Below are 8,140 nucleotides of genomic sequence, written 5' to 3'. Positions count from 1 at the left end.
CATTTTTTGGTTGCAGCCATCATTGTTGTTTGGTGGGCCCGGGCTGGGGATTCGAACCCGCCACCTTAGGTGTATGTGGCTGGTGCCTTAGCCACTTGAGCCACAGGCACCGAGCCTGAACAAATATTTTAATATTTCCTGTTGATACATTAAGTTTCCTAAAAAGTGCTTCCTATGCTACAGGCAAACCAAGGTACAGAATCCCCTGAAGCCCTGCACTCCCAGCTAGGTTGGCACCCAGAACAGTTAAAAACAGAGGTCACAGAAGTCACTTCTCTCATGTTTCTTTCTTTCTTTTTTTTTTTTTTTTTTTAAACCAAGGCTTAAAATTCTCTTGCCAAGGCTAGAATGCAGTGGCATCCTCATAACTCACCATATCTTCGAACTCTGGGCCCAGGTTATCCTTCTGTCTCAAGCCTCTCAAGTAGCTAAGACTATAGGCAAGGAACAACCTACCCAGCTAATTTTTTCTGCTTTTTCATAGATACAGTGGTCTTCCTCTGTTGTCCAGTTTCCTACTAATATGTGGTAACTACCTGTCTGGAGAATATTCTGGAGACAGAATGTCACTCTGTCACCCTGGGTAGAGTACCATGGCATCATAGCCCACAGCAACCTCAAACTCCTGTGCTCAAGCAATCCTCTTGGCTTAGCCTCCCAAGTAGCTGGGACTGCAGGTGCCCACCGTAACACCCAGCTAGTTTTCCTTTTTTTAAGTAAAGTTGTAGTCCACCCTCCTTGACCTCCCAGAGTGCTAAGATTACAGGCATGAGCCACCGTGCCTGTAATTTATTTATTTATTTTTGAGACAGAGTCTCAAGCTGTCACCCCTGGGTAGAGTGCCATGGCATCACAACTCTCAGCAACCTCAAACTCTTGGGCTTCAGTGATTCTCTTGCCTCAGCTCAGCATCCAAGTAGCTGGGACTACAGGCACCTATCACAACACCCAGCTTTTTTTTTTTTTTAAGTTGTAATTGTCGTTTGGCAGGCCCGGGCTGGATTCAAACCCACCAGCTCTGGTGTAATGTGGCTGGCACCCTAGCCACTTGAGCTACAGGTGCCAAGCCTGGAGAATATTTAAACCACAGCTTTTTCTAACCCTGGACCATGATGCCTTATGTGTTTCATTTTCTCTACCTTCCTCATTTCAGAAAGACTAGTTGCTCAGGTTTGAGAATGACAGGAGCTACCTGTGAGTGCTACTTCACTGCCAGGCTCTGTGCTAAGAACTTCTCTGTGCATAGTCTCGTTTAGTCTTTTCCTTGGCCCCATAAAGTGATTGCTGTCATCAGCTGCACTTGTTACCATTTCCTAGCGTCTCAGTGGTGCTAGGGTCTGCAGTGGGAAGCCCAGGATGCTGGAGCCCACCCTCTGGACATGGATTATGGCTAGTGAGGCACACTCAGGCTGTTTTCCCAGATGCAGAGGAGCCCAGACAGCTGTTTGGCTTAATTTTTTTGTTTGTTTGGTTTTTTTTGTAGGAAAGGTCTTTATTGGTGGGGGAGGGAGGCTGCAGAGCAGCACCAAGGAGGAGAGAAGAGAGGGGAGAGAGATAGAGAGTGGGGAAGAGAAGAGAGAGAGAGAGGAGGAAGGCAGAAGGAGGCAAGAGAGCTAATTTTTTTTTTAAAACAGCTCACACAATCTGTCATTTTCTTTAAAACATCTTTGTTTTGTCTCTTTTCTCAGAGCTAGTTCAAGGGGGAAGTAACCACCCAGGAAATGAAAAGCTGCTTATGAAGACTGGGACATGGAGAGCTGAGGGAATGATCATTGCCCATCTCTACTCCTATCACCCTGCTCCACCCTTTGCAGTGAATCACCTTCTGGGAGCTGGAGCCTTCACCGGGCCCAAGCTGCACACTCTGGACAACTGGCACAGCCTACGGAGGTCCTGGGTCCAGGCTCACTTGTGTAGCTGGCACACAGTTGAGAAGAACATGTGAACCTGGAGTTAATGATGACTTTTCCAAACCTGAGACTCTTTTCAGGGAAAATCACTTTAAACTTGGGGGAGGGGTGTACTCAAGAATGGAGTGGTGCTTTTAAACTTTGATGAGCAGCTAAACTCAGGTATATATTTAGGGAAGGGACTACTCGTAGTATTGTTTTTGGAGCTGGGTCCAGTTTACAGAATTTTCATGTTGCCTTTTAAAATAATTTTTGTTGGTGGTGAATGTATTGTACATAAAGTGGGAAGGGTGGGTGGGGATGTGGAAGAAAGGAGAGTCCTAACTGGTGGACACACAGCACTGGAGTGATCATTATCTGTTTACAATCATGTTTCACTGAAAACTTGGGATCTGGATGAGAGGGTAAGAAAGGTTTAATCTTGGAATATTTCACTGACTGTGTTTCCTTAGTGGTTGGCCAGCCTTGAAGAACTAAAGGCCTTCTTTCCAAACAGCCTGAGAGAATAGTTACATTGTCCCCTAATCATTCTGTCTCAGTTTGGAGGCAGAGTACTCTCCTGTGGCCTACAAGAAGCTTCAGCCTAGAAGAATGGGCTGTTCTCTCCCTCTGGTGCCCCAAATCTTGGATTTGAGAAAATGATGTCCCTGACTGGTTTTGCCACCAACCCTACCAGATAGTTGTAAACCAGTGTCAGGAATTGGGATCACTAGAGTGTTTTACTTACTGAAGATAAAATGAATTGTCCTATTCACAGACCTCTCGGGGCTGTGATGTAGAAAGCGTCATATAAGCGTTCTGGCATGAATCACATTTTGTGGAAGTGACTACTCAGGTTTGTATATGTTAGTATCAATAAAGAAATTGCACAGGTTTGAATAGGAAAAATATATTCTATAGATTGGCAGTTTGAATTTAGGAATATTTCAGTATATGTAGTTTTTATTCATTTTGAGTGAATCGTAGTAAAATCCGTCATGGTGATTTAATATAGTTACCAAGAACAAGTTCTTGAACATCATTTGTTATATCTGTGATAGGAAACCATTTTACAGTATTAAATTGCTTTATTACAGTTTTAGAAGTAAATTACACTGGAATCTCCCTGTTTAGCATTCTGTATTTAATTTTAGTTAAGATGTCACCAAAGTTAGGACCTATGTTTTAAAGTTTTGAATATCCCCCAAACGAAAAAAAAATTTAAAATGTGCTGAATTTGTAGGGTTTTGTAAAGAATAGCATATTCTTAAGCATTTTTTGGGATGGTAGAAAAGTCTCCATAAAATATTAATCTGCCCTTTTTTCTTATAAATTCCGCTGTGGGTGCTTTCCTTCCATTTCCAGCATTCTTAATGAAGCAGAACTGTCAACATTTACATTTTGTTAAACATGACCTCAGTTGGAAAGGAAACACTGTTCCCGTGTTGTAGAGATGGAACCCAAGACACTAGTGTCAGTTACAATAATGGAATTTCATACCATTAAGTGAATGCTTATTAACCTTGGTGGCATTTCTTAGGGCTTGGGCAGAGTTGAGTAGGGAACACAGATGCTTAAGTTACAAGGTAAAAAAATACACATTTTTCTCAGAGACTTTTAATTTTAAATTTGGTGTGTTTGCAAGTGAATTGAGTTTTGAGCCTGTGTTTTCATTGGATCCTAATTGTTAGAAATCTATCACTGACATCTTTTTTAGAGAAGTAAAAAGGTCAGATTTGGTCTGCTTTTGAGCTAGTCTAAGCTAACATGGTTGAAACATTACTGCTGCAGTTTTATCTTTGTGAAAAAACAGGGAGAAGGAAAAAAAATAATTTGGGGCTGGTTCAACCTGGTTAAGGCCCAGAATATTTGGCCATTTTCTCTTTTCCTGTTAATGCTGGTTTAAATTGGAGGCTCTTGACTACTCCCTGACCAGGAGGACGGTAACCATAGGGCCTTTTCCCATGGTACTAAATCTGTTGGGGTTTGCTTTGTGCTGAATAACCCAGAATCCTGGGTAGGAGTGGACTGTAGCCAGTAGTTGGGCTGGCTGTACCCTTTCCTCCTCTCATGAAGGCATTTGAGCAGCTGTGTGCACACTGCTCTAGGTAACCTTTTCTCCTCATTTCCCCAGCCCCTACCTTCAGTTACTATTGCTAAGCGATGCTATGAACAATACTGGGGGGGGGGAAATCAGTTAACTCCTTCATCCTTAGTCTCCCTTCTTGGTTTTTAGACAGATAAGAAAATTTTAAGAGCAATAGGAAATCACACTGCTGTATTGTATTGTATTTTTACACTGTGAACAGGAATTCGGTGGTCAGCCTTGCTGTCCCCTCCATGGGAATTTGGTCATGCATTACAGGTGTCAGTGCTTTACCCCGTGTTCACGGTACATCCTGAACCTCGACTGGTCTTCAAGTGCAGAACTGCTCTCAGCTGTCCGGAGCTACAAGATTGCAGGAACACACAGGACTGTGAGCTACTGTGAACCCCCCATCCATTTACCCACAAGCAGGATCTTTTTTCTCACCTTTTCTTCCTCCTCTAGCACTTCTTTCCAAGTGTCTTAAGCAAATGCAATGTCTTAAAGCAGAGGCACATGTTTGCCATCTTCTCCATTAGGGAAATGATGGCTGTGTAACATGTTACAATTAGAAATCCTAGTGTGGAAGAGTGTCCTAGGAAGATCTGTTCCCAGGCTGGACAGACACTTCAACCTGTAGGTCTCTGTCACCTTTGCAGTGTGCTGTTCCTCAGTGGTCCCCAGAGGGGATAGCCGAGACCATGGATAATTGGAAATAGCATCACACTTCTTTGATTTAACATTCATGGTTAACCTTTATTAGAATTGTTAAGTTAGAAACTTGTTTCCCCAAGGCCCAAGAGAAATAAAAGATCCAGAAAGAAAAGTATAGCCTCTTATAAGTGTTCTGGTTTTTGTTTTGGGGTCCCCCCCCCCAAGAATCTGTTCATTAGAATTATAGCAAGAGCAGTTGGCTAAAATTTGTTCTGGTGGATGAATGTGGAAGATAATAAGGAAATATATGCAGGATTCTTCTTTACATAACTTTCCACCCCACTTCTTAGTAATGAAATTAAAACCACTCCATCTGTCTTTAATCAGGTAGTTTAGTTCTTCTGGTAGAATGCATGAACTTGTTCAGTTCTTTTATCTCACAGAGCCCAGGTCAGACTGCTCTCAAAGGGAAGCTTATGCCCATCTTTGTTATTGAAAACCTTAAGTAAAACCTGTAGTTTGTGCCCCTCAGTTGGATCAAACCTCAGCTTTAAATGTCGATTATTACTCTGTGTTGAGTTTCGGAATCCCATGGCATTCACTGGCTGCTCGTTACTGTTATTTCTGCTGGTACCTGTTCTGCTATTGTGCTACTCCCTCCAAAGGGTTTGCTTAGTGCCATCCCCAAACCATGAAATCCCTCTTGCAGTCACCCCAGCTGTCAGAAACAAGCTTGCCATTCATACTACTTGGTTGGGTTCTTTTGAAATGGAAGTTAAGGTCTGTAAATAGCATGCTGTCCTTGAGACCTAATTTGAAATTTTACAGGAAGGCTTAATCCAGCATCTAGGCAAGGACAGTTGACAGTGTCAGAATCCTGACAGGCATCCAGAGACCTCAGTGTTCAAAGAGATGAATAGCTTAGAATTTTCTAGCATTATTGTACCCTTTGTGTCTGTCAGTTCACCCCCTGCAGATTCTTCACGGACCCCCATTCCAGTAATCAGTTCCATATACTATCAGATCACATGCTGTTTGATCCCTGCGCTTCCAGGAGGCAGGGTCTGGCAGACAGCCCTGTGGGTAGCACCTGCAATGAGCATGTGGGGTTGGGCTGAGCGTGCAGAGGCTGACTCTTCAGTTCACATTTGACACTTGCTGCATGAGAAGCTGGGCTCCGTTTTCTTTCTCAGTGGGTCAGACTCCACCATGCAGCCTGGAGGCGCCAGCCTCACTCTGCTCTCCCTTTATTTGGGAAGCAGAGTTGGATTGAACATGGTGCATCCCATTTCTCAAATTCAGGTGTGACACAAGCTGCATCTCTAGGCTGGGTGTGGATCCCTCTGCTCTATACAGACACTTGGAGTGACGGTCTCCAGGCGTGGGTTGGACTTCTTAGTTTCTCCTGTTCTGCAGGAGAGGGCTGACTGAAGTAGCAATGCCTGAGGACCAGCTGGCTGTCCTGCATGTGTTTTTTAAAGGGGTGGGAAGGGTGGGAACTGGGGTGGATACTGTGTAAGTTATTGAAATGCTGAACCCCACTCTATAGCCGAGCGCCCCCTGCCTTTCTCTAGCCAGGGCTCAGGGACCTTTCCCCAGCTGCATGCAGCACCTGGGCCCAGGTCAGTCACCACCAGTCTCGGCACATGGTGCAGAAGTCCTGCAAACCTTCCTGGCCAGCACTGGAAAAGGGAAGGCTATTTATTTTTATATTGTGTATATTTTGTCGTGGTCTGCTGATTCCCTGTTTCACTGAGAGCGACACTTACCTCAATAGTTAGTTCGATATTGTGTGTTGAATAATTTTTTAAGAGAACTTTTTAAAAAGCTTTTTGATCCTTGGAGGTCTGTAGATTTATTTCCATATGAACTGGTTATTTTGTATAAAGTACATTCTTAAAATAGCAAGGCTGTGGTGTGTGGTGTTTCCACGTGTCACTTTTAATCACCAGAGCAAACCCAATCCCCCATCAGGACAATGGTTTGAACTGGCACACAGTGGCATTCCCCAAAAAAGTGCCATCTCCCATCTCAATTCTGAGTCATCAAAAATCCAGGAAGGTGGGGTGGGAAGGGCGTGGGCCTGGTGCAGGTGATAGTGCATAAGGTCTGTAGAAAACTTCAGAACCACTGAAAAACTGGCAGTCCTACACAACATCGGCTAGGTGACTTCTCTCAGCCAGTCCCAGCAACACCCCTCTGTGCACCTGCCACTCCCCAGCCCTCTGGCTGGTAAAGGTACCTGCTTTCAGAATGTTACACAACCGTGACACACATTTTCAGCCATCCCCTTCCAGGATCTGGGGTGGACAGACCAATGGGGCCACGAGCCATCTGTGAAGTCCAGGTGGCCAGGAGAGGGAGCCACTGACTAATGGGCAGGTGCTTTATACTGGCCCAGGTTGTTTCATTTTATTTTGGGTTCCTGGAAGGCTAAAAGTGGGAGATGGAAGACACCAAAATCCATGGCCCTATTTTATTCTTAAGTATAGATAGTTGTTGGTTTATAATGATGGGATTTAAGATTTTTTGACTTCACAGTGGTGCAAAAGCAGTACACATTTAGTAGAAACTGCTTTGAAGGCCAAGGCCAGGTGGATTGCTCAAGACAAGCCTGAGCAAGACCCCATCTATAAAGATAGCTGGGTATTGTGGCAGGTTCCTGTAGTCTCATGTACTAGAGCGGCTAAGGCAAGAGGATTGCATGAACCCAAGTTTGAGGTTGCTGTGAGCCATGATGCCATGGCACTCTTAACAAGGGCAACGAAGTAAGTCTCTCAGGAAAAAAAGAAAAAGAAATGGTGCTGTGTACTCATAGTACCGTAATTCAGTATTCAGTAAGTTACATGAGGTGAATTCAACACTTCATTGTAAAACAGGCTTTGTGTATTAGATGATTTTGCCCAACTTTAGGCTGCTATAAGAGCTCAGAGCCACCCAGAAGGTAGGCTAGGTATATTAAATACATTTTCAATTTAAGATACTCTCCCCTTAGATGGGTTTATTGGGCTATAACTCCATTCAAAGTTGAGGGGCATCTGTAATTGGCCTTGTAAGTGCTATTCATACAAGAAAAACTCAACCATGAGTAGTAGCAATTTCCAAATTTAGAATTTAGATTTATCACTTTTAGGGCAGTAACATCTTTCCCTTTTGATTTCCAATTGCTTGCTGTCATATTATCCTCATTGATAGACTGTAATTGGCCAATTTTCTTTTTCCTGAGGCAGAGTCTTGCTGTGTCATCCTGGCTAGAGCACAGTGGTGTCGTCATAGCTCACTGCAACCTCCAACTCCTGGGTTCAGTCTTTCTGTCTCAGGCTCCTGAGTAGGTAGGACTGTGAGCATAAATGGCTGAAATTTTTTAGACTTTTATCCTGTTGCTATTCTAAGATTCTATTCACAGTTCAGCTACTCTATAAAAAACATTTCTTGTGTAAAACATTTGATGGCGGCTCGACGCCTATAGCTCAACCGGCTAAGGCGCCAGCCACATACACCTAAGGTGGCG

Source organism: Otolemur garnettii, unplaced genomic scaffold, assembly GCF_000181295.1.
Source record: "Otolemur garnettii isolate 467f Iridium unplaced genomic scaffold, OtoGar3 scaffold00092, whole genome shotgun sequence".
In the NCBI taxonomy this organism is placed as follows: Eukaryota; Metazoa; Chordata; class Mammalia; order Primates; family Galagidae; genus Otolemur; species Otolemur garnettii.
This window is presented reverse-complemented; position numbering follows the sequence as displayed.